The following is a 26,731-nucleotide window of genomic DNA, read 5'->3' as shown; positions in this document are numbered from 1 at the left end:
GCTTTCTGTAAACTAAAGTCATTTACAAGTTGCAAAAACTGCCTTCTTTCTTTTTTCCTATCAAACTCTTCCTTGGCAATTACCCTCTGTTCCCTAGTCTGCTCAAGATTGATTTTTGCCAACTGAAGTGCCAACGCAGCTGATTCGCTCTGAGACAACCCTGTTGCACGATACTGACGATTTTGCTCCATTGATGTATCATGTAACATTTTCCTCCAGTGAGAACATAGGGGTTTTATTCTTGGCTTCCGTAGAGGGAGGAGTCTGATGTGCCATCTCCTCTTCCCGAAGTTTGTCGGTGATCAGTGAACGCAGTTGCACAGCTGTGAGAGTGGGTTCGTAATCAATGCCAATGGAATGAGCAATTTGCCAACAACGCTGTAGGGACAATTTAGGCAAGTTAAATAAAGTATATGCCGACACCAGACGTCTGGCTCGTCTAGGTGGCATACCCCAATGTACAAGTTATTTGCTATGCACAGTACGATTGCAGAATGCCCCAATGTAACACGTTATTTGCAAAACACGCTTAGCTATGCACAGTATGACTGCAGAATACGCACATACGCTTACAAGGTGGATACACAATAGCAAAGCTGGCTACAAAATTTTCACACAAGATTGACCGTAGCGAAGCGAGCACACCGAACAAGCTAATAGCGAGCTGTTGAACGATCATACAATAGCAAGGCTGACCATAGCAAGACAATTGACAAGCAAAGTTTGTAAAGCACTGGCAAAGCTAATACAATGCCAGACAGCAAGCTACACAGTGTTCTTGCTTTCAGCATCACCCTAGGCTCAACCCGTGCTCTAAGTCCAGCTCCAGCTCTCGGACAGGCTACCCATATTACAACCCAGGAATCCCAAAGGCCTGTTATCCTGGGTGTAAAGGGTGCAAAAAAAAAAACACATCAGGAAAACTTTTGACTTGTATTATCCTTCACCAATTTAGAACAGAAGTATGTACATTATATACACTATGTACAACAATAGGTATTAGTGCACTCCACGGTAAGCAAGGCAGAATATAAGCCACTAGAGAACAGACTGTGCTTCAACCAGCTCTAGAATGGGAATGACAAGGGCAGACAGGTGAGTGGTACCCACATCACCTCTGCGATTGCCAAAACCACCATCTCATTGGCTGGAACCTGGGTACTGATTGAACGACAAGGCCCCATCATTAACCCTTAGCACCTGGTTTGCTGGTTGGGGGAGATAGCCTTTCAATGAGGGTGTGTACATGCGCCGAATAAAGGTTATGTACTCTGCATGCCACACTCATCAAAGATAATAAAGGCACATTGTCATTTTTCATGACCAACTTGTTCCCACGACGGTGGGTCAGGGTGATGTGATATTGTGATGGTTGACGAGGTCATACTGGCCACACTCAACTTTGTTTCTCGCGACCGCCTTAGTAACATTTTTAGTTGCCTAACTAACAGGATGTCTGGATATTAATACTGTGCTTACCAAGATCAACAGCGTTGAGCCAAACATCATCAAGTTTACTTGTGAAGGAAGCAAATGATGAACTCCCATTATTAGATGTCTTACTAGGCAGAGGTAGGGACACACTCACCTTCAAAGTGTTCAGGTAACCCAGTAACGACGACGAACTACTGCATTTTTACTTGCACCATGATACACGAACTAAACGAGTACTCATCGGATGCATCCTCAGAGCTCATATGATATGCTCCCAATAATTTCCTGTAGAGGTATGTGATCACATTGTCCAAGTATTCACATACTTTGTTTTCCCCATGTAACACTCCTGACTACAGGAGATAACTGAGAAGATTCTGCGGGAATGGGCATCTATTACTTACTTTGTTCTTTGTGTTAGCTAGATAGCTGAAAATGGCACCAAGGCACTAGAGTCACGAAGGGTGGCTGCTATCTCCTCGTCAACCATCAAGGATTTTAGTGATGAAGAGACCAGCTGGGACTGTCGAGACCTGCGTAGGTGTGTGTGTATGTGTGTACTCACATATTTGTGGTTGCAGGGGTCGAGTCATAGCTCCTGGCCCCGCCTCTTCACTGATTGCTATTAGGTCCTCTCTCTCCCTGCTCCATGAGCTTTATCAAACCTAGTCTTAAAACTGTGTATGGTTCCCGCCTCCACTACGTCACTTTCTAGGCTATTCCACTATCTGACAACTCTATGACTGAAGAAATACTTCCTAACATCGCTTTGACTCATCTGAGTCATCAACTTCCAATTGTGACCTCTTGTTTCTGTGTCCCATCTCTGGAACATCCTGTCTTTTCCCACCTAGTCTATTCCGCGCAGTATTTTGTATGTTATCTTATCTCCCGTGACCCTCCTGTCCTCCAGTGTTGTCAAGCCAATTTCCCTTAATCTTTCATCGTAGGACAATCCCGTTAGCTCTGGGACTATTCGTGTTGCAAACCTTTGCACTTTCTCTAATTTCTTGTGTGTGTGTGTGTGTGTGTGTGTGTGTGTGTGTGTGTGTGTGTGTGTGTGTGTGTGTGTGTGTTATAGCTTGCTAGAAGAGGCTTGAACCAGCACCTTGGTGAACATACACATACAAATATTTGTAAGAGCTCTTGTATGGAAAGACGCCATGTTGACTGTAAAGGAGGACAGTCTGCAGTAGTGTCACTCCTCGAGGTTGTATTAATTGCCGTTTTTGACACAGTAGTCAAAGTAGATGTGTAAGACACATGTGTAGTAGTTAAGTATTTTTATTTCTGGAACGTTTCGCCTATTCAGTTAGCTTCTTTTGTCGATTACAGAGGTGACTAATTTGGAGACATTAGAAGAAATGGAGAGGTAAAGATGATGATAAATCTGTCTGCCTTGAAGATGTAGTTATAAATGGTTTGAAAATATCAACAAACTGTGGAAAAGTACATTTGTGTACAGTTCAGCACGATTCGAAGACTTTGCACAGAAACAAAAGAAAGAACCTTGACTACATCAGAAGTATACATAATTCCATATGGTGGATGCGACAAGAAGTATGTAGGTGAAACTGTTTGCTCATTAAGTATTAGACTTCAGAAACACAAAAGCCTGCAGGCAGAATGACCACAACACCTTGTGCAACACAGGAATAAATGTGGGCTCTTAACAACGTTCAACGAAGCACTAGGCATCCGCGAAAACGGCCGACAGAGGCGAAAGTTGCTGGAAGCTGTCTTAACTACCACAACCAACACTATTTCCAGACTTTCGCCTTAACCTGTGCTGAACTGTACACAAGTGTCGTTTTCCACTTGGTCAGTCCCTCAGCTAAGAGAGGTGATCATCTTCATAAGTCTTGAACAATAAAGATATCTGGCTGTTGCACATGTCTTACTCATCGACTTGTCGGTATTTATGCCAGTATTATATTGACAAAGTAATTAAATCTCGGGCAGCTTTAGCGACTCAGGAGTGTTCGCCAAGTTGTGTACCCCGCCATACACGACACGAGCAGGTGAGGCAAGCTCAGGCACTTAATCATCAAACCACTGTACGGGTGGGGATGGAACTCGCGGTAATCGTGTTATTACGATTTCGTGAATCACTTGACATCACCGGACCCGACGCTAACTAGCTCACCTCACGTCTTTAGGTTAGGTCTTCCGCTGGCTTACAGTCCACCCATTTAAAAAATTGTGGGTATATATTCACGTCTTTTTCCTATATAACCTGTTTTTTTCTGCTCTTTGTATGGATTGAAAAAATGGCTTATCCATTTCTATTTAAATATCCAAAGCGTTACATTTGTATCTTCATTGCACATACCATCCCTCATCAAATTATTTTGTCTCCTTACCACAGCTGTATAATATCTATTTCCACAAGTACATATACATGGTATACAGACCATAGCTGACATCAGTGACATACTACTATATAGAAAACCACTTGTTATGCTGAACATTTCGGGCAAATTAGGTCAGTTTTGTCCCAGGATGCGACCCACACCAATCGACTAACATCCAGGTACCCATTTTACTGATGGGTGAACAGGGACAGCAGGTGTCTTGTGGGAGCACATCCTAATGTTTTCCAGTCATACCGGTGATCGGCCCCTGTACCTCAGTGTGTTTAAGTTGATTGCTGTAGCGATCGAGCTACGGGACAACCTTACGTGCATTCTCCTCCGGCTTGCAGCGCTGGGTGCGTTCTCCTTTAATGATTGCTGTAATGTGGCTTGTGGGTCTCTTACTTGAAAACAATTGTTGGTATGTTGTGTAATGTAACCGGGGGACTTTTAATTGTTTATAGTTCATTGTGGTAATGATTTATATACTGGTTATCTCATTCTTACGGAGATAGTAAGTTGGGAATGATAGCAGTAACTTGGTAGTAATAGCAATAACTTCGCAGTGTCATAACTTCGTGTGTTCAGAGTACTTAATAACCAAAGGAATCTAGTGTTTTTTTCTTTTTAATCTAGCAAATCAAGCTTCCTGGCTCGCCTAATCTTTATCGAATCTTTCCTTATCGAATCTTTCCTGTCCTGCCTTCCCTCACTCCTTTCTTTTTCTTTATTCTCTCCACCTACTACTACCTTCTTTTCTGCTTTCTTTAATAATGGTTCTGATTTTTGTAATACTTTTGTTTTGCTTTCTGTGTGTATAAATTTATTTAATTTTTCATTGTCAAAAGAGCTGAATAACCTTAGGTCCTGCTATTGTCCTCATGTACCTATTGATTGTCCCAAGCCAAACTTCCTCTTTGCTGGCCTGATCAGGCAGTCTGTTGATTCTTGCATATCTTGTACTTAGTAGCTTATTGTTGTCCTCTAAGAAGTAGCAGTTGCAGTTGCATGTGGATGCATGCAAGGTTGTACTTCTAGAAAAAGATAGTAAACACAGCACCTGTAATTTTTAGTAAACAAACTGCTGTAGTTTAATAAAGCGGTTTACAGTATACAATTAACATTGCAGTAAGTGACGTGAATAATCTACTTTATAGAAAGCCCCTCGTTATACAGAGCATTTTGGCCAGCTTAAATTAGCCCGCGTGGGAAAAAAATAAAATGTAATGTGTGTTTTACTGAGAGGAAAGATGTCGGTGAGTGTGGTGGCGTCGTGTGCTTGCTGCCTCACCATTGTTCACGGCTTGCTGAAGGAAAAGTGTAGGAGTGGCGGCTGAGTGTGTGTATAGTTAGTGGCTACTTGCTGGAAATGTAACGTGTTTCTAATTGTCTTGTTTCTTTTCAGGTAAGGTTTTGTGTGCTGTTCTTCCCCCGCTGAACAGGTATGTTTATAGATTACTTTTCGATATGTGCCAAGTTATTCTTAGAATTCATGTCCTTGGCGTATGTGTGTGTTTATATTAGCATATAAACCTTAACCTAAGATATGACTCAAAACATTCGGCTGATATTTAGGTACCTTTCTACTGCTAGGTGAACATGGTTAATAGGTTGAGTGAGACTTATCCATAAGTCTTACTTTGGCCAGGAACTTTCAGTTACGTGACGAACGCCGTATGCACACATATTTACATCCTCAATTTGTGACCGTGGGTGTCGAGTCTTAGCCTGACCCCCGCCTCCTGACTTCACAAAGCTGAACTTTCAGGCAACATGGACGCTATCATGCTCTTATATCAGTATAGTGACTGTGCTTCCGCTGCTTCCCATCCAGATTATTCCATTTTCAAACTTCCCTCAGACGTAAGAGAACATTCTGATTTTCCTATGACTTATTTTCATCTTTAATTCTCCTCTGTTCTGGTCCCTTTCCTTTCAAATAGTCTGTCTTCCCTGTGATTTTTTTTTTACTAGCTTATGTTTTATAATTATATTTATCCTAGATCTCTCTTCCAGTTGCATTTCACACATAGACACCTGCTTGCAGGTGCTGCTGTTCATCACTGACTTGTGGCGTCTACTGACTACGGAGCACATTTTACCAGTTTGCCCACTGCTTCACCCTTGTACATCAGTCACGTTTTCTGTTTTTTAACGGAGTACCTATCAGGTCCTCGGGGAGATGTTCAGTCTTTTTATTTTAACAGTTAATGATTTTCTTTAATTTGTGTGCTACTAGTAAGGTTAGCATCTAGCCTGAGGTTGTAGTTGAGATAGTTAAGTTAGACTCGGGATATAGGCTTAATTAGTGTAGATGCAATTGCTGCCTCACTAAAGTATGTCTTAAATTTGGCAGTAAAGATGCCATTGTAAGCATCAGCTTTGAATCTTAGGCTGGTTAGGCGGTCATACTTAAGACGCTGTGCCATCTGGACTCGCGTGCGTCGGATGGCACTCTCCTGGTATGGTTTACGTAGGAATCCATCTCATTAAACACGTAGCTCACAAATATGTCAAAGAAGAGTACCAATCGTTCATCCCGACGCCTCTTCACAGACTATTATTTGTCTTAGTCTCTGATATACCTTCATCCAGGTTAGCTTTTAGTTTAGCGCTTCTTATAATAATAATAATTATTATAATCTCTTTTGAAGAAGTGTCAAAGACCTTATTTGTTTTTGCAATCCAGAAATATGCAAACCTTTCCGTCTCTTTTCTGCTTAACTTCTGTTACCAGTGACAGAACTCCAGTAAATTTTTGTGAGACAGGGTATCCTTCTCTGAACCCGTGTTGCCGTCTATGCAAATTTCCGACTAGGCGCTATAATTGTTGTTGTCTCATTTCCCTTTACCACTCAGGAATTCTCTCATCATTACAGTATATTGTCCTTTCTCTTAGAATACAACTTATCTCTCTCTCTCGGATTCTTCCACAAGGTGGTTAAAACAGAGGATTGGATGATGATTTTCTCCTTAAGACTCGTATTCTATCTCTCCTATATCCAGTGTTTGATATTGAAGCCCAGATGTAGTCTTTTTGGACTACATCTCCCCCCCCCTCTCTCTCTCTCTCTCTCTCTCTCTCTCTCTCTCTCTCTCTCTCTCTCTCTCTTCTCTCTCTCTCCTCTCTCTCTTTTTTTTACACAGGGTTTGACAAGGTTAAGGATCCCTAGCTTTATTGACTAGCTATTTACAGGTTAAGGATTCCTAACTTTATTGACAAGCTAAGAGTTGTTACCTACATCAGCTCATTTGAAAGCATTTTTATTGTTATGAGACATACAAATAGGGAACAGGATGAAGTTTGAGCTATCTGTGGGCCAGCATTTTCATTTGATCAACTGACGTTATCTCGTTGACATCATAATGCTGTACGATTGTGTTCCATACTCGAGTCATCCTGGGTATATATGATCTCAGATGGAGTGATGTTCTGGAGAAAGGTACAGCCAGAGTGAAGTTGCTGCTTTCTGCCCGTCTTGTGGCATAAAAGCTTGTTTCACGCTGTCCTCGAAGTGGATCCAAGTGTGGTATTTTGACAATATTGGCCTTGTACATAACAGTAAGGCCACCCACATCCCTCCTGTGTTGAAGGCTCTGCTGAGATGACAGATCTATCCAGGATGGGTCCAGGCGAGAGATGAGACGTCTTGCTCTGTTCTCCACTCTGTCAATCAGTCGCAGATGAGAGGGGGAGGGGGCAGGCAAACCAAGAAAGTGGAGCATACTCAAGGTGTGAGCGTACTTGTGCCTCGTACAGAATCTTGCAACCCCTGCTGTCAAGCAGATGCGAGATACGGCGAAGTGCTGTAAGCTTCCTGGCTGCCTTGTTTGCTAGATTTACAACATGGTTCTTCATGGTTAGTTTGGAGTCAAATTTCACCCCAAGAATATCAACTTTTTCTCCAGGTGCCAACACCCTCCCATTCATCCTTACTACTGCACCAGCATTACCATCATGGTGCCTAGAGACGATCATCATTTGCGTTTTCTCAGGTGCAAATGCTACTTGCCATCTATTTCCCCAAGCTGATATAGTTCTCTCTCTCCCTCCCTCCCTCCGTCTATCATTCCAGCAAGCTCTGCCATATAAGCACATACCTTTTGCATAGTATCTGACTATATTTACTGATCTTGTGTCTTTCCCAGGATCTGTCACTTGATCTGAGTTCTCTTGTTCTCTTTCATCTAGGCGTATTAATTCCCTTTTTTCGTTTTCGTTTGTTCTTGCTCCAGCTTTTTTTTTACACGGGGTTTGACAAGGTTAGGTTAAGGATCCCTAGCTTTATTGAGAAACTATAAACAAGTTAAGGATTCCTAACTTTATTGACAAGCTAAGAGCTGTTACCTACATCAGTTCATTTGAAAGCATTTTTATTGTTATGAGACATACAAGTAGGGAACAGGATGAAGTTGGAGCCGTCTGTGGGCCAACATTTTCATTTGATCAACTGACATTTTCTCGTTGACATCATAATGCTGTACGAATGTGTTCCATACTCGAGTCATCCTGGGGATAAATGATTCTCTCTCTCTCTCTCTCTCTCTCTCTCTCTCTCTCTCTCTCTCTCTCTCTCTCTCTCTCTCTCTCTCTCTCTCTCTCTCTCTCTCTCTCTCTCTCATTCGTCTGACACCTTCCATATTTTATTACAATCATTTATTTTCGTGTCGCCAGTTTTCTTTCTTTTCCTTCACCACATGACACTTAACATTAAATTATGTGATCTGTTCTCTCCTCATTTACTTAATGTATCCATATCTTCTCGTAGTGATTTAGCCATTTTTATTATTTTTTGTGGATTTTTAAGCTACAAACATATTCCTGTAATTTGCTTTAGGTCATCTAGTGAGGCATACAAGAAACAATATCAGGGCAAGAACTGATCCTTGGGGGACCCCGATGCTGAGTTACCCATGAAATTTTTCTCGTATCATTGCATGTAGTTTTTACTTCAAACTTTTTACATCCATTGAGGAAGGGTGTCCCAGTCACGGGATACCAGTGAGTTGCTTGCTTGGATTTATAACCTAGTTTCTACACACAAGTTATTAAGGCTGCACTTCATCTGTATATCCTCAGCCAAAAATAATTTAATTCCTTTGTCTCGTGTGTGTGACGGGTGGATGGTTGGATGGATGGATGGGTGGGTGGCAGCGGTGGCTTAATCAATTGGTCTCATGCATTATATATAACTTACAATTGTCGCCAGACATTTTTTTCCCTTTGACAAACCGTAATTATGGCATTCATGGAGAGAGCTAAACCAGTAGGGGTCATATAGAGTACCTGAGGGAATGGGAGGCATTCAGTTTGATCCAAAGAAGGGAAGGACAGGTCCTGTTTCTTGGATGAGGCTCCTCTCCTCACCGCCGTCAAGCAACCTGCTATGAGGGGTGACTCCTGACACTGTCTACTTGTCATCACAGTAACACTTTGACTTTTTTTCCGCCTATGTTTTGTAGTTTCAATGAATAAATAATGTGACTGTAATAGCTTTACACACCTGATATATACAACTTTACTTGTTAAAAAGTGAGCTCTTTCATAGGTAGCACTTTGGTTGCTCGAGTGCAGGAGCCCCGCATATACAGCAGGTTATGGTAAAGTGCAGGAGCCCCGCATATACAGCAGGTTATGGTCAAGTGCAGGAGCCCCGCATATACAGCAGGTTATGGTCAAGTGCAGGAGCCCCGCATATACAGCAGGTTATGGTCAAGTGCAGGAGCCCCGCATATACAGCAGGTTATGGTCAAGTGCAGGAGCCCCGCATATACAGTGGGTTATGGTCAAGTGCAGGAGCCCCGAATATACAGTGGGTTATGGTCAAGTGCAGGAGCCCCGCATATACAGTGGGTTATGGTCAAGTGCAGGAGCCCCGCATATACAGCAGGTTATGGTCAAGTGCAGGAGCCCCGCATATACAGCAGGTTATGGTCAAGTGCAGGAGCCCCGAATATACAGTGGGTTATGGTCAAGTGCAGGAGCCCCGAATATACAGTGGGTTATGGTCAAGTGCAGGAGCCCCGCATATACAGTGTGTTATGGTCAAGTGCAGGAGCCCCGCATATACAGCAGGTTATGGTCAAGTGCAGGAGCCCCGCATATACAGTGGGTTATGGTCAAGTGCAGGAGCCCCGCATATACAGTGGGTTATGGTCAAGTGCAGGAGCCCCGCATATACAGCAGGTTATGGTCAAGTGCAGGAGGGCCCCACATATACAGTGGGTTATGGTCAAGTGCAGGAGCCCCGCATATACAGTGGGTTATGGTCAAGTGCAGGAGCCCCGCATATACAGTGGGTTATGGTCAAGTGCAGGAGCCCCGCATATACAGTGGGTTATGGTCAAGTGCAGGAGCCCCGCATATACAGCGGGTTATGGTCAAGTGCAGGAGCCCCGCATATACAGTGGGTTATGGTCAAGTGCAGGAGCCCCGCATATACAGCGGGTTATGGTCAAGTGCAGGAGCCCCGCATATACAGGGGGTTATGGTCAAGTGCAGGAGCCCCGCATATACAGTGGGTTATGGTCAAGTGCAGGAGCCCCGCATATACAGCGGGTTATGGTCAAGTGCAGGAGCCCCGCATATACAGTGGGTTATGGTCAAGTGCAGGAGCCCCGCATATACAGCGGGTTATGGTCAAGTGCAGGAGCCCCGCATATACAGCGGGTTATGGTCAAGTGCAGGAGCCCCGCATATACAGTGGGTTATGGTCAAGTGCAGGAGCCCCGCATATACAGCAGGTTATGGTCAAGTGCAGGAGCCCCGCATATACAGTGGGTTATGGTCAAGTGCAGGAGCCCCGCATATACAGCACGTTAGGTTCAAGTGCAGGAGGGCCCCACATATACAGCAGGTTATGGTCAAGTGCAGGAGCCCCGCATATACAGTGGGTTATGGTCAAGTGCAGGAGCCCCGCATATACAGCGGGTTATGGTCAAGTGCAGGAGCCCCGCATATACAGTGGGTTATGGTCAAGTGCAGGAGCCCCGCATATACAGCGGGTTATGGTCAAGTGCAGGAGCCCCGCATATACAGCGGGTTATGGTCAAGTGCAGGAGCCCCGCATATACAGCAGGTGATGGTCAAGTGCAGGAGCCCCGCATATACAGTGGGTTATGGTCAAGTGCAGGAGCCCCGCATATACAGCAGGTTATGGTCAAGTGCAGGAGCCCCGCATATACAGTGGGTTATGGTCAAGTGCAGGAGCCCCGCATATACAGCACGTTAGGTTCAAGTGCAGGAGGGCCCCACATATACAGCAGGTTATGGTCAAGTGCAGGAGCCCCGCATATACAGTGGGTTATGGTCAAGTGCAGGAGCCCCGCATATACAGTGGGTTATGGTCAAGTGCAGGAGCCCCGCATATACAGCAGGTTATGGTCAAGTGCAGGAGCCCCGCATATACAGTGGGTTATGGTCAAGTGCAGGAGCCCCGCATATACAGCACGTTAGGTTCAAGTGCAGGAGGGCCCCACATATACAGCAGGTTATGGTCAAGTGCAGGAGCCCCGCATATACAGTGGGTTATGGTCAAGTGCAGGAGGCCCGCATATACAGCAGGTTATGGTCAAGTGCAGGAGGGCCCCACATATACAGTGGGTTATGGTCAAGTGCAGGAGCCCCACATATACAGCAGGTTATGGTCAAGTGCAGGAGGGCCCCACATATACAGCAGGTTATGGTCAAGTGCAGGAGCCCCGCATATACAGCAGGTTAGGTTCAAGTGCAGGAGGGCCCCACATATACAGCAGGTTAGGTTCAAGTACAGGAGGGCCCCGCATATACAGCAGGTTAGGTTCAAGTACAGGAGGGCCCCACATATACAGCAGGTTAGGTTCAAGTACAGGAGGGCCCCACATATACAGCAGGTTAGGTTCAAGTACAGGAGGGCCCCACATATACAGCAGGTTAGGTTCAAGTACAGGAGGGCCCCACATATACAGCAGGTTAGGTTCAAGTACAGGAGGGCCCCACATATACAGCAGGTTAGGTTCAAGTGCAGGAGGGCCCCACATATAGAGCAGGTTAGGTTCAAGTACAGGAGGGCCCCACATAGAGAGCAGGTTAGGTTCAAGTACAGGAGGGCCCCACATATACAGCAGGTTAGGATCAAGTACAGGAGGGCCCCGCATATACAGCAGGTTAGGTTCAAGTACAGGAGGGCCCCACATATAGAGCAGGTTAGGTTCAAGTACAGGAGGGCCCCACATATACAGCAGGTTAGGTTCAAGTACAGGAGGGCCCCACATATACAGCAGGTTAGGTTCCAGTACAGGAGGGCCCCACATATACAACAGGTTACGTTCAAGTACAGGAGGGCCCCACATATACAGCAGGTTAGGTTCAAGTACAGGAGGGCCCCACATATACAGCAGGTTAGGTTCAAGTACAGGAGGGCCCCACATATACAGCAGGTTAGGTTCCAGTACAGGAGGGCCCCACATATACAACAGGTTACGTTCAAGTACAGGAGGGCCCCACATATACAGCAGGTTAGGTTCAAGTGCAGGAGGGCCCCACATATACAGCAGGTTAGGTTCCAGTACAGGAGGGCCCCACATATACAGCAGGTTAGGTTCCAGTACAGGAGGGCCCCACATATACAGCAGGTTAGGTTCAAGTGCAGGAGGGCCCCACATATACAGCAGGTTAGGTTCCAGTACAGGAGGGTCCCACATATACAACAGGTTAGGTTCCAGTACAGGAGGGCCCCACATATACAGCAGGTTAGGTTCCAGTACAGGAGGGCCCCACATATACAGCAGGTTAGGTTCCAGTACAGGAGGGCCCCACATATACAGCAGGTTAGGTTCCAGTACAGGAGGGCCCCGCATATACAGCAGGTTAGGATCAAGTACAGGAGGGCCCCACATATACAGCAGGTTAGGTTCCAGTACAGGAGGGCCCCACATATACAGCAGGTTAGGTTCCAGTACAGGAGGGCCCCACATATACAGCAGGTTAGGTTCCAGTACAGGAGGGCCCCACATATACAGCAGGTTAGGTTCCAGTACAGGAGGGCCCCACATATACAGCAGGTTAGGATCAAGTACAGGAGGGCCCCACATATACAGCAGGTTAGGTTCCAGTACAGGAGGGCCCCGCATATACAGCAGGTTAGGTTCCAGTACAGGAGGGCCCCACATATACAGCAGGTTAGGTTCCAGTACAGGAGGGCCCCGCATATACAGCAGGTTAGGTTCCAGTACAGGAGGGCCCCACATATACAGCAGGTTAGGTTCCAGTACAGGAGGGCCCCACATATACAGCAGGTTAGGTTCCAGTACAGGAGGGCCCCACATATACAGCAGGTTAGGTTCCAGTACAGGAGGGCCCCGCATATACAGCAGGTTAGGTTCCAGTACAGGAGGGCCCCACATATACAGCAGGTTAGGTTCCAGTACAGGAGGGCCCCACATATACAGCAGGTTAGGTTCCAGTACAGGAGGGCCCCACATATACAGCAGGTTAGGTTCCAGTACAGGAGGGCCCCGCATATACAGCAGGTTAGGTTCTGGACTTCCTCTGTAAAGCGATAATCGTTGTAAAGTGAAACAGCCTTTTCTTTCAGTGCATATGAAAGTCTGGTAAATATATAATGTAAGCATGTTAAGTGAGTACGAGAGGTAGAACAAGGCATGTACAGCACACATTACTTACCTGTACTTACCTTATAGTGAGGGTGAATATATTTATTGTAGGAAATCTGGATCAACGAAGAATGGATGTAATTGATAATGGCTGAATTAACGAAATGCTGTAAAGCGAGGCCCTCCAAGTATAGTGTGCACTTGTCTTGAAGGACTCTTGGCAACAGTGTGCACTTGTCTTGAAGGACTCTTGGCAACAGTTTGCACTTGTCTTGAAGGACTCTTGGCAACAGTGTGCACTTGTCTTGAAGGACTCTTGGCAACAGTGTGCACTTGTCTTGAAGGACTCTTGGCAACAGTTTGCACTTGTCTTGAAGGACTCTTGGCAACAGTTTGCACTTGTCTTGAAGGACTCTTGGCAACAGTGTGCACTTGTCTTGAAGGACTCTTGGCAACAGTGTGCACTTGTCTTGAAGGACTCTTGGCAACAGTTTGCACTTGTCTTGAAGGACTCTTGGCAACAGTTTGCACTTGTCTTGAAGGACTCTTGGCAACAGTGTGCACTTGTCTTGAAGGACTCTTGGCAACAGTTTGCACTTGTCTTGAAGGACTCTTGGCAACAGTGTGCACTTGTCTTGAAGGACTCTTGGCAACAGTTTGCACTTGTCTTGAAGGACTCTTGGCAACAGTTTGCACTTGTCTTGAAGGACTCTTGGCAACAGTTTGCACTTGTCTTGAAGGACTCTTGGCAACAGTTTGCACTTGTCTTGAAGGACTCTTGGCAACAGTGTGCACTTGTCTTGAAGGACTCTTGGCAACAGTTTGCACTTGTCTTGAAGGACTCTTGGCAACAGTGTGCACTTGTCTTGAAGGACTCTTGGCAACAGTTTGCACTTGTCTTGAAGGACTCTTGGCAACAGTGTGCACTTGTCTTGAAGGACTCTTGGCAACAGTTTGCACTTGTCTTGAAGGACTCTTGGCAACAGTTTGCACTTGTCTTGAAGGACTCTTGGCAACAGTTTGCACTTGTCTTGAAGGACTCTTGGCAACAGTTTGCACTTGTCTTGAAGGACTCTTGGCAACAGTGTGCACTTGTCTTGAAGGACTCTTGGCAACAGTTTGCACTTGTCTTGAAGGACTCTTGGCAACAGTGTGCACTTGTCTTGAAGGACTCTTGGCAACAGTTTGCACTTGTCTTGAAGGACTCTTGGCAACAGTTTGCACTTGTCTTGAAGGACTCTTGGCAACAGTGTGCACTTGTCTTGAAGGACTCTTGGCAACAGTTTGCACTTGTCTTGAAGGACTCTTGGCAACAGTGTGCACTTGTCTTGAAGGACTCTTGGCAACAGTTTGCACTTGTCTTGAAGGACTCTTGGCAACAGTTTGCACTTGTCTTGAAGGACTCTTGGCAACAGTTTGCACTTGTCTTGAAGGACTCTTGGCAACAGTTTGCACTTGTCTTGAAGGACTCTTGGCAACAGTGTGCACTTGTCTTGAAGGACTCTTGGCAACAGTTTGCACTTGTCTTGAAGGACTCTTGGCAACAGTGTGCACTTGTCTTGAAGGACTCTTGGCAACAGTTTGCATTTGTCTTGAAGGACTCTTGGCAACAGTGTGCACTTGTCTTGAACTTGAAGACTCTTGGCAACAGTGTGCTCTTGTCTTGAAGGACTCTTGGCAACAGTGTGCACTTGTCTTGAAGGACTCTTGGCAACAGTGTGCACTTGTCTTGAAGGACTCTTGGCAACAGTGTGCACTTGTCTTGAAGGACTCTTGGCAACAGTTTGTGTCACTCTTGGCAACAGTGTGCACTTGTCTTGAAGGACTCTTGGCAACAGTTTGCACTTGTCTTGAAGGACTCTTGGCAACAGTTTGAACTTGTCTTGAAGGACTCTTGGCAACAGTTTGCACTTGTCTGAAGGACTCTTGGCAACAGTGTGCACTTGTCTTGAAGGACTCTTGGCAACAGTTTGCACTTGTCTTGAAGGACTCTTGGCAACAGTTTGCACTTGTCTGAAGGACTCTTGGCAACAGTGTGCACTTGTCTTGAAGGACTCTTGGCAACAGTTTGCACTTGTCTTGAAGGACTCTTGGCAACAGTGTGCACTTGTCTTGAAGGACTCTTGGCAACAGTGTGCACTTGTCTTGAAGGACTCTTGGCAACAGTTTGCACTTGTCTTGAAGGACTCTTGGCAACAGTGTGCACTTGTCTTGAAGGACTCTTGGCAACAGTTTGCACTTGTCTTGAAGGACTCTTGGCAACAGTTTGCACTTGTCTTGAAGGACTCTTGGCAACAGTTTGCACTTGTCTTGAAGGACTCTTGGCAACAGTTTGCACTTGTCTTGAAGGACTCTTGGCAACAGTTTGCACTTGTCTTGAAGGACTCTTGGCAACAGTGTGCACTTGTCTTGAAGGACTCTTGGCAACAGTGTGCACTTGTCTTGAAGGACTCTTGGCAACAGTTTGCACTTGTCTTGAAGGACTCTTGGCAACAGTGTGCACTTGTCTTGAAGGACTCTTGGCAACAGTGTGCACTTGTCTTGAAGGACTCTTGGCAACAGTTTGCACTTGTCTTGAAGGACTCTTGGCAACAGTGTGCACTTGTCTTGAAGGACTCTTGGCAACAGTTTGCACTTGTCTTGAAGGACTCTTGGCAACAGTGTGCACTTGTCTTGAAGGACTCTTGGCAACAGTGTGCACTTGTCTTGAAGGACTCTTGGCAACAGTGTGCACTTGTCTTGAAGGACTCTTGGCAACAGTGTGCACTTGTCTTGAAGGACTCTTGGCAACAGTGTGCACTTGTCTTGAAGGACTCTTGGCAACAGTTTGCACTTGTCTTGAAGGACTCTTGGCAACAGTTTGCACTTGTCTTGAAGGACTCTTGGCAACAGTGTGCACTTGTCTTGAAGGACTCTTGGCAACAGTTTGCACTTGTCTTGAAGGACTCTTGGCAACAGTGTGCACTTGTCTTGAAGGACTCTTGGCAACAGTTTGCACTTGTCTTGAAGGACTCTTGGCAACAGTTTGCACTTGTCTTGAAGGACTCTTGGCAACAGTTTGCACTTGTCTTGAAGGACTCTTGGCAACAGTTTGCACTTGTCTTGAAGGACTCTTGGCAACAGTTTGCACTTGTCTTGAAGGACTCTTGGCAACAGTTTGCACTTGTCTTGAAGGACTCTTGGCAACAGTTTGCACTTGTCTTGAAGGACTCTTGGCAACAGTTTGCACTTGTCTTGAAGGACTCTTGGCAACAGTTTGCACTTGTCTTGAAGGACTCTTGGCAACAGTTTGCACTTGTCTTGAAGGACTCTTGGCAACAGTTTGCACTTGTCTTGAAGGACTCTTGGCAACAGTTTGCACTTGTCTTGAAGGACTCTTGGCAACAGTTTGCACTTGTCTTGAAGGACTCTTGGCAACAGTTTGCACTTGTCTTGAAGGACTCTTGGCAGTGGCAACAGTGTGCACTTGGCTTGAAGGACTCTGGGCAACAGTTTGCACTTGTCTAGAAGGACTCTTGGCAACAGTTTGCACTTGTCTTGAAGGACTCTTGGCAACAGTTTGCACTTGTCTTGAAGGACTCTTGGCAACAGTTTGCACTTGTCTTGAAGGACTCTTGGCAACAGTTTGCACTTGTCTTGAAGGACTCTTGGCAACAGTTTGCACTTGTCTTGAAGGACTCTTGGCAACAGTGTGCACTTGTCTTGAAGGACTCTTGGCAACAGTGTGCACTTGTCTTGAAGGACTCTTGGTAACAGTTTGCACTTGTCTTGAAGGACTCTTGGCAAAAGTGTGCACTTGTCTTGAAGGACTCGTGGCAACAGTTTGGCTAAATGTTACTGACTCCGGCCATACAATAGAGCGGAAAAATAATGTAAGGGACCTGGGAGTAGTAATGTCTGAGGATCTCACTTTCAAGGATCACAACAGTGCCACGATCGCACGTGCAAAGAAAATGATAGGATGGATAATGAGAACTTTCAAAACGAGAGATGCCAAGCCCATGATGATCCTTTTCAAATCACTTGTTCTCTCTAGGCTGGAATACTGCTGTACATTAACATCTCCATTCAAAGCAGGTGAAATCGCAGATCTAGAGAGTGTACAGAGATCCTTTACTGCACGTATAAGTTCTGTCAAGCACCTTAACTACTGGGAACGCTTGGAAGCACTTGACTTGTACTCGTTGGAACGCAGGAGGGAGAGATATATCATAATCTACACTTGGAAAATCTTGGAAGGAATGGTCCCAAATCTGCACACAGAAATCACTCCCTACGAAAGTAAAAGACTGGGCAGGCGATGCAAAATGCCCCCAATAAAAAGTAGGGGCGCCATTGGTACACTAAGAGAAAACACCGTAAGTGTCCGGGGCCCAAAACTGTTCAACAGCCTCCCATCAAGCATTAGGGGAATTGCCAATAAACCCCTGGCTGCCTTCAAGAGAGAGCTGGACAGATACCTAAAGTCAGTGCCGGATCAGCCGGGCTGTGGCTCGTACGTTGGACTGCGTGCGGCCAGCAGTAACAGCCTAGATGATCAGGCCCTGATCCATCGGGAGGCCTGGTCATGGACCGGGCCGCGGGGGCGTTGATCCCCGGAATAATCTCCAGGTAACCTCCAGGTACGGCGCCTGCGACTATTACTCTTCAATCATTCATTCATTCATTCATGGTAGAGCGCTAAACCCGTAGGCGTCGTACATCTGGGGGAGAAACAGAGTAATGAAAGGTAATCTGATTAGTTCCAAGGAGGGGGAGGATAGACACAGTTTATTGGATGGTAAGCCTTTCACATGTGTCAAGGTACCTCCCTCCCTTGAACTTACTGCGTTTACACATTGAAAATACAGATGTGCGGTGTCAAGGTTTTCACCTCTACCTTTTACTAACATAAATATTGATGTAGTGTCAATGTGTGTAGGTCATCTTCACTGACATGAGTGTGAGTGGAGGCGTGTGGTGTAAAGATCTTCCTGACATGCTTCAGGCAGACGCACACTGCGCGCCGTTATTCATTCGTCTGCTTGTTTACCTTCTTGTAATGAGATCCCCCAAGATTCCTTGGCAAATAGCTCATTTCTCCTTGTAATTTGTTAAAATCCATGGTTATCTTGGTGTGGGTCATATATCCAGGGTTATCCTGGTGTGGGTCATATATCCAGGGTTATCCTGGTGTGGGTCATATATCCAGGGTTATCCTAGTGAGATTATATATCCAGGGTTATCCTGGTGTGGGTCATATATCCAGGGTTATCCTAGTGAGATTTATATATCCAGGGTTATCCTAGTGAGGTTCATATATCCAGGGTTATCTGAATGAGGTTCATATATCCAGGGTTATCCTGGTGAGGTTCATAAATCCAGGGTTATCCTGGTGAGGTTAATATATCCTGTGTTATCCTGGTGAGGTTCATATATCCAGGGTTATCCTAATGAGGTTCATATATCCAGGGTTATCATAATGAGGTTCATATCATGGTTATCCTGGTGAGGTTCATATATCCAGGGTTATCCTAATGAGGTTCATATATCTAGGATTATCCTGGTGCGCTTCCTTCGCAGTTGTAAAATATTACATCAGTTCCCCAAGTCTCGTGACATCGTAATATAAAGTTGATTGTAACACCCTGGCAGGTGAGTGTTGTAACACCCTGGCAGGTGAGTGTTGTAACACCCTGGCAGGTGAGTGTTGTAACACCCTGGCAGGTGAGTGTTGTAACACCCTGGCAGGTGAGTGTTGTAACACCCTGGGAGGTGAGTGTTGTAACACCCTGGCAGGTGAGTGTTGTAACACCCTGGCAGGTGAGTGTTGTAACACCCTGGCAGGTGAGTGTTGTAACACCCTGGCAGGTGAGTGTTGTAACACCCTGGCAGATGAGTGTTGTAACACCCTGGCAGGTGAGTGTTGTAACACCCTGGCAGGTGAGTGTTGTAACACCCTGGCAGGTAAGTGTTGTAACACCCTGGCAGGTGAGTGTTGTAACACCCTGGCAGGTGAGTGTTGTAACACCCTGGCAGGTGAGTGTTGTAACACCGTGGCAGGTGAGTGTTGTAACACCCTGGCAGGTGAGTGTTGTAACACCCTGGCAGGTGAGTGTTGTTACACCCTGGCAGGTGAGTGTTGTAACACCCTGGGAGGTGAGTTGTAATACCCTGGCAGATGAGTGTTGTAACACCCTGGGAGGCGAGTGTTGTAACACCATGGCAGATGAGTGGTGTAACACCCTGGCAGGTGAGTGTTGTAACACCCTGGCAGGTGAGTGTTGTAGCACCCTGGCAGGTGAGTATTGTAACACCCTGGCAGGTGAGTGTTGTAACACCCTGGCAGGTGAGTGTTGTAACACCCTGGCAGGTGAGTGTTGTACTACCCTGGCAGGTGAGTGTTGTAACACCCTGGCAGGTGAGTGTTGTAACACCCTGGCAGGTGAGTGTTGTAGTACCCTGGCAGGTGAGTGTTGTAGTACCCTGCCAGGTGAGTGTTGTAACACCCTGGCAGGTGAGTGTTGTACCCTGGCAGGTGAGTGTTGTAACACCCTGGCAGGTGAGTGCTGTAACACCCTGGCAGGTGAGTGTTGTAACACCCTGGCAGGTGAGTGTTGTAACACCTTGGCAGGTGAGTGTTGTAACACCCTGGCAGGTGAGTGTTGTAACACTGGCAGGTGAGTGCTGTAACACCCTGGCAGGTGAGTGTTGTAACACCCTGGCAGGTGAGTGTTGTAACACCCTGGCAGGTTAGTGCTGTAACACCCTGGCAGGTGAGTGCTGTAACACCCTGGCAGGTGAGTGTTGTAACACCCTGGCAGGTGAGTGTTGTAACACCCTGGCAGGTGAGTGCTGTAACACCCTGGCAGGTGAGTGTTGTAACACCCTGGCAGGTGAGTGTTGTAACACCCTGGCAGACGAGTGTTGTAACACCCTGGCAGACGAGTGTTGTAACACCCTGGCAGGTGAGTGTTGTAACACCCTGGCAGGTGAGTGTTGTAACACCCTGGCAGAAGAGTGTTGTAACACCCTGGCAGACGAGTGTTGTAACACCCTGGCAGACGAGTGTTGTAACACCCTGGCAGACGAGTGTTGTAACACCCTGGCAGACGAGTGTTGTAACACCCTGGCAGGTGAGTGTTGTAACACCCTGGCAGGTGAGTGTTGTAACACCCTGGCAGGTGAGTGTTGTAACACCCTAGCAGGTGAGTGTTGTAACACCCTGGCAGGTGAGTGTTGTAACACCCTGGCAGGTGAGTGTTGTAACACCCTGGCAGGTGAGTGTTGTAACACCCTGGCAGGTGAGTGTTGTAGTACCCTGGCAGGTGAGTGTTGTAACACCCTGGCAGGTGAGTGTTGTAACACCCTGGCAGGTGAGTGTTGTAGTACCCTGGCAGGTGAGTGTTGTAGTACCCTGCCAGGTGAGTGTTGTAACACCCTGGCAGGTGAGTGTTGTAGTACCCTGGCAGGTGAGTGTTGTAACACCCTGGCAGGTGAGTGCTGTAACACCCTGGCAGGTGAGTGTTGTAACACCCTGGCAGGTGAGTGTTGTAACACCTTGGCAGGTGAGTGTTGTAACACCCTGGCAGGTGAGTGTTGTAACACCCTGGCAGGTGAGTGCTGTAACACCCTGGCAGGTGAGTGTTGTAACACCCTGGCAGGTGAGTGCTGTAACACCCTGGCAGGTGAGTGCTGTAACACCCTGGCAGGTGAGTGTTGTAACACCCTGGCAGGTGAGTGTTGTAACACCCTGGCAGGTGAGTGCTGTAACACCCTGGCAGGTGAGTGTTGTAACACCCTGGCAGGTGAGTGTTGTAACACCCTCGCAGACGAGTGTTGTAACACCCTGACAGACGAGTGTTGTAACACCCTGGCAGACGAGTGTTGTAACACCCTGGCAGGTGAATGTTGTAACACCCTGGCAGGTGAGTGTTGTAACACCCTGGCAGACAAGTGTTGTAACAGCCTGGCAGGTGAGTGTTGTAACACCCTGGCAGGTGAGTGCTGTAACACCCTGGCAGGTGAGTGCTGTAACACCCTGGCAGGTGAGTGCTGTAACACCCTGGCAGGTGAGTGTTGTAACACCTTGGGAGGTGAGTGTTGTAACACGCTGGGAGGTGAGTGTTGTAACACCCTGGCAGGTGAGTGTTGTAACACCTTGGCAGGTGAGTGTTATAACACCCTGGCAGGTGAGTGTTGTAGCACCCTGGGAGGTGAGTGTTGTAACACCCTGGCAGGTGAGTGCTGTAACTCCCTGGGAGGTGAGTGTTGTAACACCCTTGCAGGTGAGTGTTGTAATTCCCAGGCAGGTGAGTGTTGTAACACCCTGGTAAGCGAGTGTTGTAACACCCTCGGAGGTGAGTGCTGTAACACCCTGGGAGGTGAGTGTTGTAACACCCTGGCAAGTGAGTGTTGTAACACCTTGGCAGGTGAGTGTTATAACACCCTGGCACGTGAGTGTTGTAACTCCCTGGGAGGTGAGTGTTGTAACACCCTGGCAGGTGAGTGTTGTAACACCTTGGCAGGTGAGTGTTGTAACACCCTGGCAGGTGAGTGTTGTAACACCCTGGCAGGTGAGTGTTGTAACACCCTGGCAGGTGAGTGTTGTAACACCCTGGCAGGTGAGTGTTGTAACACCCTGGCAGGTGAGTGTTGTAACACCCTGGCAGGTGAGTGTTGTAACACCCTGGCAGGTGAGTGTTGTAACACCCTGGCAGGTGAGTGTTGTAACACCCTGGCAGACGAGTGTTGTAACACCCTGGCAGGTGAGTGTTGTAACACCCTGGCAGGTGAGTGTTGTAACATCCTAGCAGGTGAGTGTTGTAACACCCTGTCAGGTGAGTGTTGTAACACCCTGGCAGGTGAGTGTTGTAACACCCTGGCAGGTGAGTGTTGTAACACCCTGGCAGGTGAGTGTTGTAACACCCTGGAAGGTGAGTGTTGTAACACCCTGGCAGGTGAGTGTTGTAACACCCTGGCAGGTGAGTGTTGTAACACCCTGGCAGGTGAGTGTTGTAACACCCTGGCAGGTGAGTGTTGTAACACCCTGGCAGGTGAGTGTTGTAACACCCTGGTAGGTGAGTGTTGTAACACCCTGGGAGGTGAGTGTTGTAACACCCTGGGAGGTGAGTGTTGTAACACCTTGGCAGGTGAGTGTTATAACACCCTGGCAGGTGAGTGTTGTAACACCCTGGCAGGTGAGTGTTATAACACCCTGGCAGGTGAGTGTTGTAACACCCTGGCAGGTGAGTGTTGTAACAGCCTGGCAGGTGAGTGTTGTAACACCCTGGCAGGTGAGTGTTGTAACACCCTGGCAGGTGAGTGTTGTAACACCGTGGCAGGTGAGTGTTGTAACACCCTGGCAGGTGAGTGTTGTAACACCCTGGCAGGTGAGTGTTGTTACACCCTGGCAGTTGTAACACCCTGGGAGTGTTGTAACACCCTGGCAGGTGAGTGTTGTAACACCCTGGCAGGCGAGTGTTGTAACACCCTGGCAGGTGAGTGTTGTAACACCCTGGCAGGTGAGTGTTGTAACACCCTGGCAGGTGAGTGTTGTAACACCCTGGCAGGTGAGTGTTGTAACACCCTGGCAGGTGAGTGTTGTAACACCCTGGCAGGTGAGTGTTGTAACACCCTGGCAGGTGAGTGTTGTAACACCCTGGCAGGTGAGTGTTGTAACACCCTGGCAGGTGAGTGTTGTAACACCCTGGCAGGTGAGTGTTGTAACACCCTGGCAGGTGAGTGTTGTAACACCCTGGCAGGTGAGTGTTGTAACACCCTGGCAGGTGAGTGTTGTACCCTGGCAGGTGAGTGTTGTAACACCCTGGCAGGTGAGTGTTGTAACACCCTGGCAGGTGAGTGTTGTAACACCCTGGCAGGTGAGTGTTGTAACACCCTGGCAGGTGAGTGTTGTAACACCCTGGCAGGTGAGTGTTGTAACACCCTGGCAGGTGAGTGCTGTAACACCCTGGCAGGTGAGTGTTGTAACACCCTGGCAGGTGAGTGTTGTAACACCCTGGCAGGTGAGTGTTGTAACACCCTGGCAGGTGAGTGTTGTAACACCCTGGCAGGTGAGTGTTGTAACACCCTGGCAGGTGAGTGTTGTAACACCCTGGCAGGTGAGTGTTGTAACACCCTGGCAGGTGAGTGTTGTAACACCCTGGCAGGTGAGTGTTGTAACACCCTGGCAGACGAGTGTTGTAACACCCTGGCAGTCGAGTGTTGTAACACCCTGGCAGACGAGTGTTGTAACACCCTGGCAGACGAGTGTTGTAACACCCTGTCAGACGAGTGTTGTAACACCCTGGCAGACGAGTGTTGTAACACCCTGGCAGCGAGTGTTGTAACACCCTGGCAGACGAGTGTTGTAACACCCTGGCAGGTGAGTGTTGTAACACCCTGGCAGGTGAGTGTTGTAACACCCTGGCAGGTGAGTGTTGTAACACCCTGGCAGGTGAGTGTTGTAACACCCTGGCAGGTTAGTGTTGTAACACCTGGCAGGTGAGTGTTGGCAGGTGAGTGTTGTAACACCCTGGCAGGTGAGTGTTGTAACACCCTGGCAGGTGAGTGTTGTAACACCCTGGCAGGTGAGTGTTGTAACACCCTGGCAGGTGAGTGTTGTAACACCCTGGCAGGTGAGTGTTGTAACACCCTGGCAGGTGAGTGTTGTAACACCCTGGCAGGTGAGTGTTGTAACACCCTGGCAGGTGAGTGTTGTAACACCCTGGCAGGTGAGTGTTGTAACACCCTGGCAGGTGAGTGTTGTAACACCCTGGCAGGTGAGTGTTGTAACACCCTGGCAGGTGAGTGTTGTAACACCCTGGCAGGTGAGTGTTGTAACACCCTGGCAGGTGAGTGTTGTAACACCCTGGCAGGTGAGTGTTGTAACACCCTGGCAGGTGAGTGTTGTAACACCCTGGCAGGTGAGTGTTGTAACACCCTGGCAGGTGAGTGTTGTAACACCCTGGCAGGTGAGTGTTGTAACACCCTGGCAGGTGAGTGTTGTAACACCCTGGCAGGTGAGTGTTGTAACACCCTGGCAGGTGAGTGTTGTAACACCCTGGCAGGTGAGTGTTGTAACACCCTGGCAGGTGAGTGTTGTAACACCCTGGCAGGTGAGTGTTGTAACACCCTGGCAGGTGAGTGTTGTAACACCCTGGCAGGTGAGTGTTGTAACACCCTGGCAGGTGAGTGTTGTAACACCCTGGCAGACGAGTGTTGTAACACCCTGGCAGGTGAGTGTTGTAACACCCTGGCAGGTGAGTGTTGTAACACCCTGGCAGGTGAGTGTTGTAACACCCTGGCAGGTGAGTGTTGTAACACCCTGGCAGGTGAGTGTTGTAACACCCTGGCAGGTGAGTGCTGTAACACCCTGGCAGGTGAGTGTTGCAGGTGAGTGTTGTAACACCCTGGCAGGTGAGTGTTGTAACACCCTGGCAGGTGAGTGTTGTAACACCCTGGCAGGTGAGTGTTGTAACACCCTGGCAGGTGAGTGTTGTAACACCCTGGCAGGTGAGTGTTGTAACACCCTGGCAGGTGAGTGTTGTAACACCCTGGCAGGTGAGTGTTGTAACACCCTGGCAGGTGAGTGTTGTAACACCCTGGCAGGTGAGTGTTGTAACACCCTGGCAGGTGAGTGTTGTAACACCCTGGCAGGTGAGTGTTGTAACACCCTGGCAGGTGAGTGTTGTAACACCCTGGCAGGTGAGTGTTGTAACACCCTGGCAGGTGAGTGTTGTAACACCCTGGCAGGTGAGTGTTGTAACACCCTGGCAGGTGAGTGTTGTAACACCCTGGCAGGTGAGTGTTGTAACACCCTGGCAGGTGAGTGTTGTAACACCCTGGCAGGTGAGTGTTGTAACACCCTGGCAGGTGAGTGTTGTAACACCCTGGCAGGTGAGTGTTGTAACACCCTGGCAGGTGAGTGTTGTAACACCCTGGCAGGTGAGTGTTGTAACACCCTGGCAGGTGAGTGTTGTAACACCCTGGCAGGTGAGTGTTGTAACACCCTGGCAGGTGAGTGTTGTAACACCCTGGCAGGTGAGTGTTGTAACACCTGGCTGTTGTAACACCCAGGTGAGTGTTGTAACACCCTGGCAGGTGAGTGTTGTAACACCCTGGCAGGTGAGTGTTGTAACACCCTGGCAGGTGAGTGTTGTAACACCCTGGCAGGGGAGTGTTGAACAACCCTGGCAGCGGAGTGGTGTAACACCCTGGCAGGTGAGTGTTGTAACACCCTGGCAGGTGAGTGTTGTAACACCCTGGCAGGTGAGTGTTGTAACACCCTGGCAGACGAGTGTTGTAACACCCTGGCAGACGAGTGTTGAAACACACTGGCAGTGTTGTAACACCCTGGCGAGTGTTGTAACACCCTGGCAGTTGAGTGTTGTAACACCCTGGCAGGTGAGTGTTGTAACACCCTGGCAGGTGAGTGTTGTAACACCCTGGCAGGTGAGTGTTGTAACACCCTGGCAGGTGAGTGTTGTAACACCCTGGCAGGTGAGTGTTGTAACACCCTGGCAGGTGAGTGTTGTAACACCCTGGCAGGTGAGTGTTGTAACACCCTGGCAGGTGAGTGTTGTAACACCCTGGCACCCTGGCAGGTGAGTGTTGTAACACCCTGGCAGGTGAGTGTTGTAACACCCTGGCAGGTGAGTGTTGTAACACCCTGGCAGGTGAGTGTTGTAACACCCTGGCAGGTGAGTGTTGTAACACCCTGGCAGGTGAGTGTTGTAACACCCTGGCAGGTGAGTGTTGTAACACCCTGGCAGGTGAGTGTTGTAACACCCTGGCAGGTGAGTGTTGTAACACCCTGGCAGGTGAGTGTTGTAACACCCTGGCAGACGAGTGTTGTAACACCCTGGCAGACGAGTGTTGTAACACCCTGGCAGACGAGTGTTGTAACACCCTGGCAGACGAGTGTTGTAACACCCTGGCAGGTGAGTGTTGTAACCCCCTGGCGAGTGTTGTAACACCCTGGCAGGTGAGTGTTGTAACACCCTGGCAGGTGAGTGTTGTAACACCCTGGCAGGTGAGTGTTGTAACACCCTGGCAGGTGAGTGTTGTAACACCCTGGCAGGTGAGTGTTGTAACACCCTGGCAGGTGAGTGTTGTAACACCCTGGCAGGTGAGTGTTGTAACACCCTGGCAGGTGAGTGTTGTAACACCCTGGCAGGTGAGTGTTGTAACACCCTGGCAGGTGAGTGTTGTAACACCCTGGCAGGTGAGTGTTGTAACACCCTGGCAGGTGAGTGTTGTAACACCCTGGCAGGTGAGTGTTGTAACACCCTGGCAGGTGAGTGTTGTAACACCCTGGCAGGTGAGTGTTGTAACACCCTGGCAGGTGAGTGTTGTAACACCCTGGCAGG

General features: G+C 47.9%; 1 protein-coding gene across 10 annotated transcripts in view; it reads left to right on the top strand.

Annotated features, from left to right (window-relative positions):
• Nucleotides 1-26,731, top strand: part of Ptpmeg2 (Protein tyrosine phosphatase Meg2) — a 775,124-nt gene that overhangs the window by 108,976 nt on the left and 639,417 nt on the right. The window contains exon 1 of one of the 10 annotated variants that reach the window (XM_070080425.1): nt 5,194-5,230. The exons of 7 other annotated variants lie outside the window; for them this stretch is intronic. The gene's annotated coding sequence lies outside the window, so the exon portion shown is untranslated. Of the gene's footprint in view, nt 1-5,193; nt 5,231-26,731 lie in introns of those variants that run through there. 2 more of the 10 variants (XM_070080459.1, XM_070080450.1) reach the window with 2 other exon arrangements.

Source organism: Cherax quadricarinatus, chromosome 6, assembly GCF_038502225.1.
Source record: "Cherax quadricarinatus isolate ZL_2023a chromosome 6, ASM3850222v1, whole genome shotgun sequence".
In the NCBI taxonomy this organism is placed as follows: Eukaryota; Metazoa; Arthropoda; class Malacostraca; order Decapoda; family Parastacidae; genus Cherax; species Cherax quadricarinatus.
The sequence above is the reverse complement of the archived record's forward strand: the minus strand, read 5'-3'. Positions and strand labels throughout refer to the sequence as shown.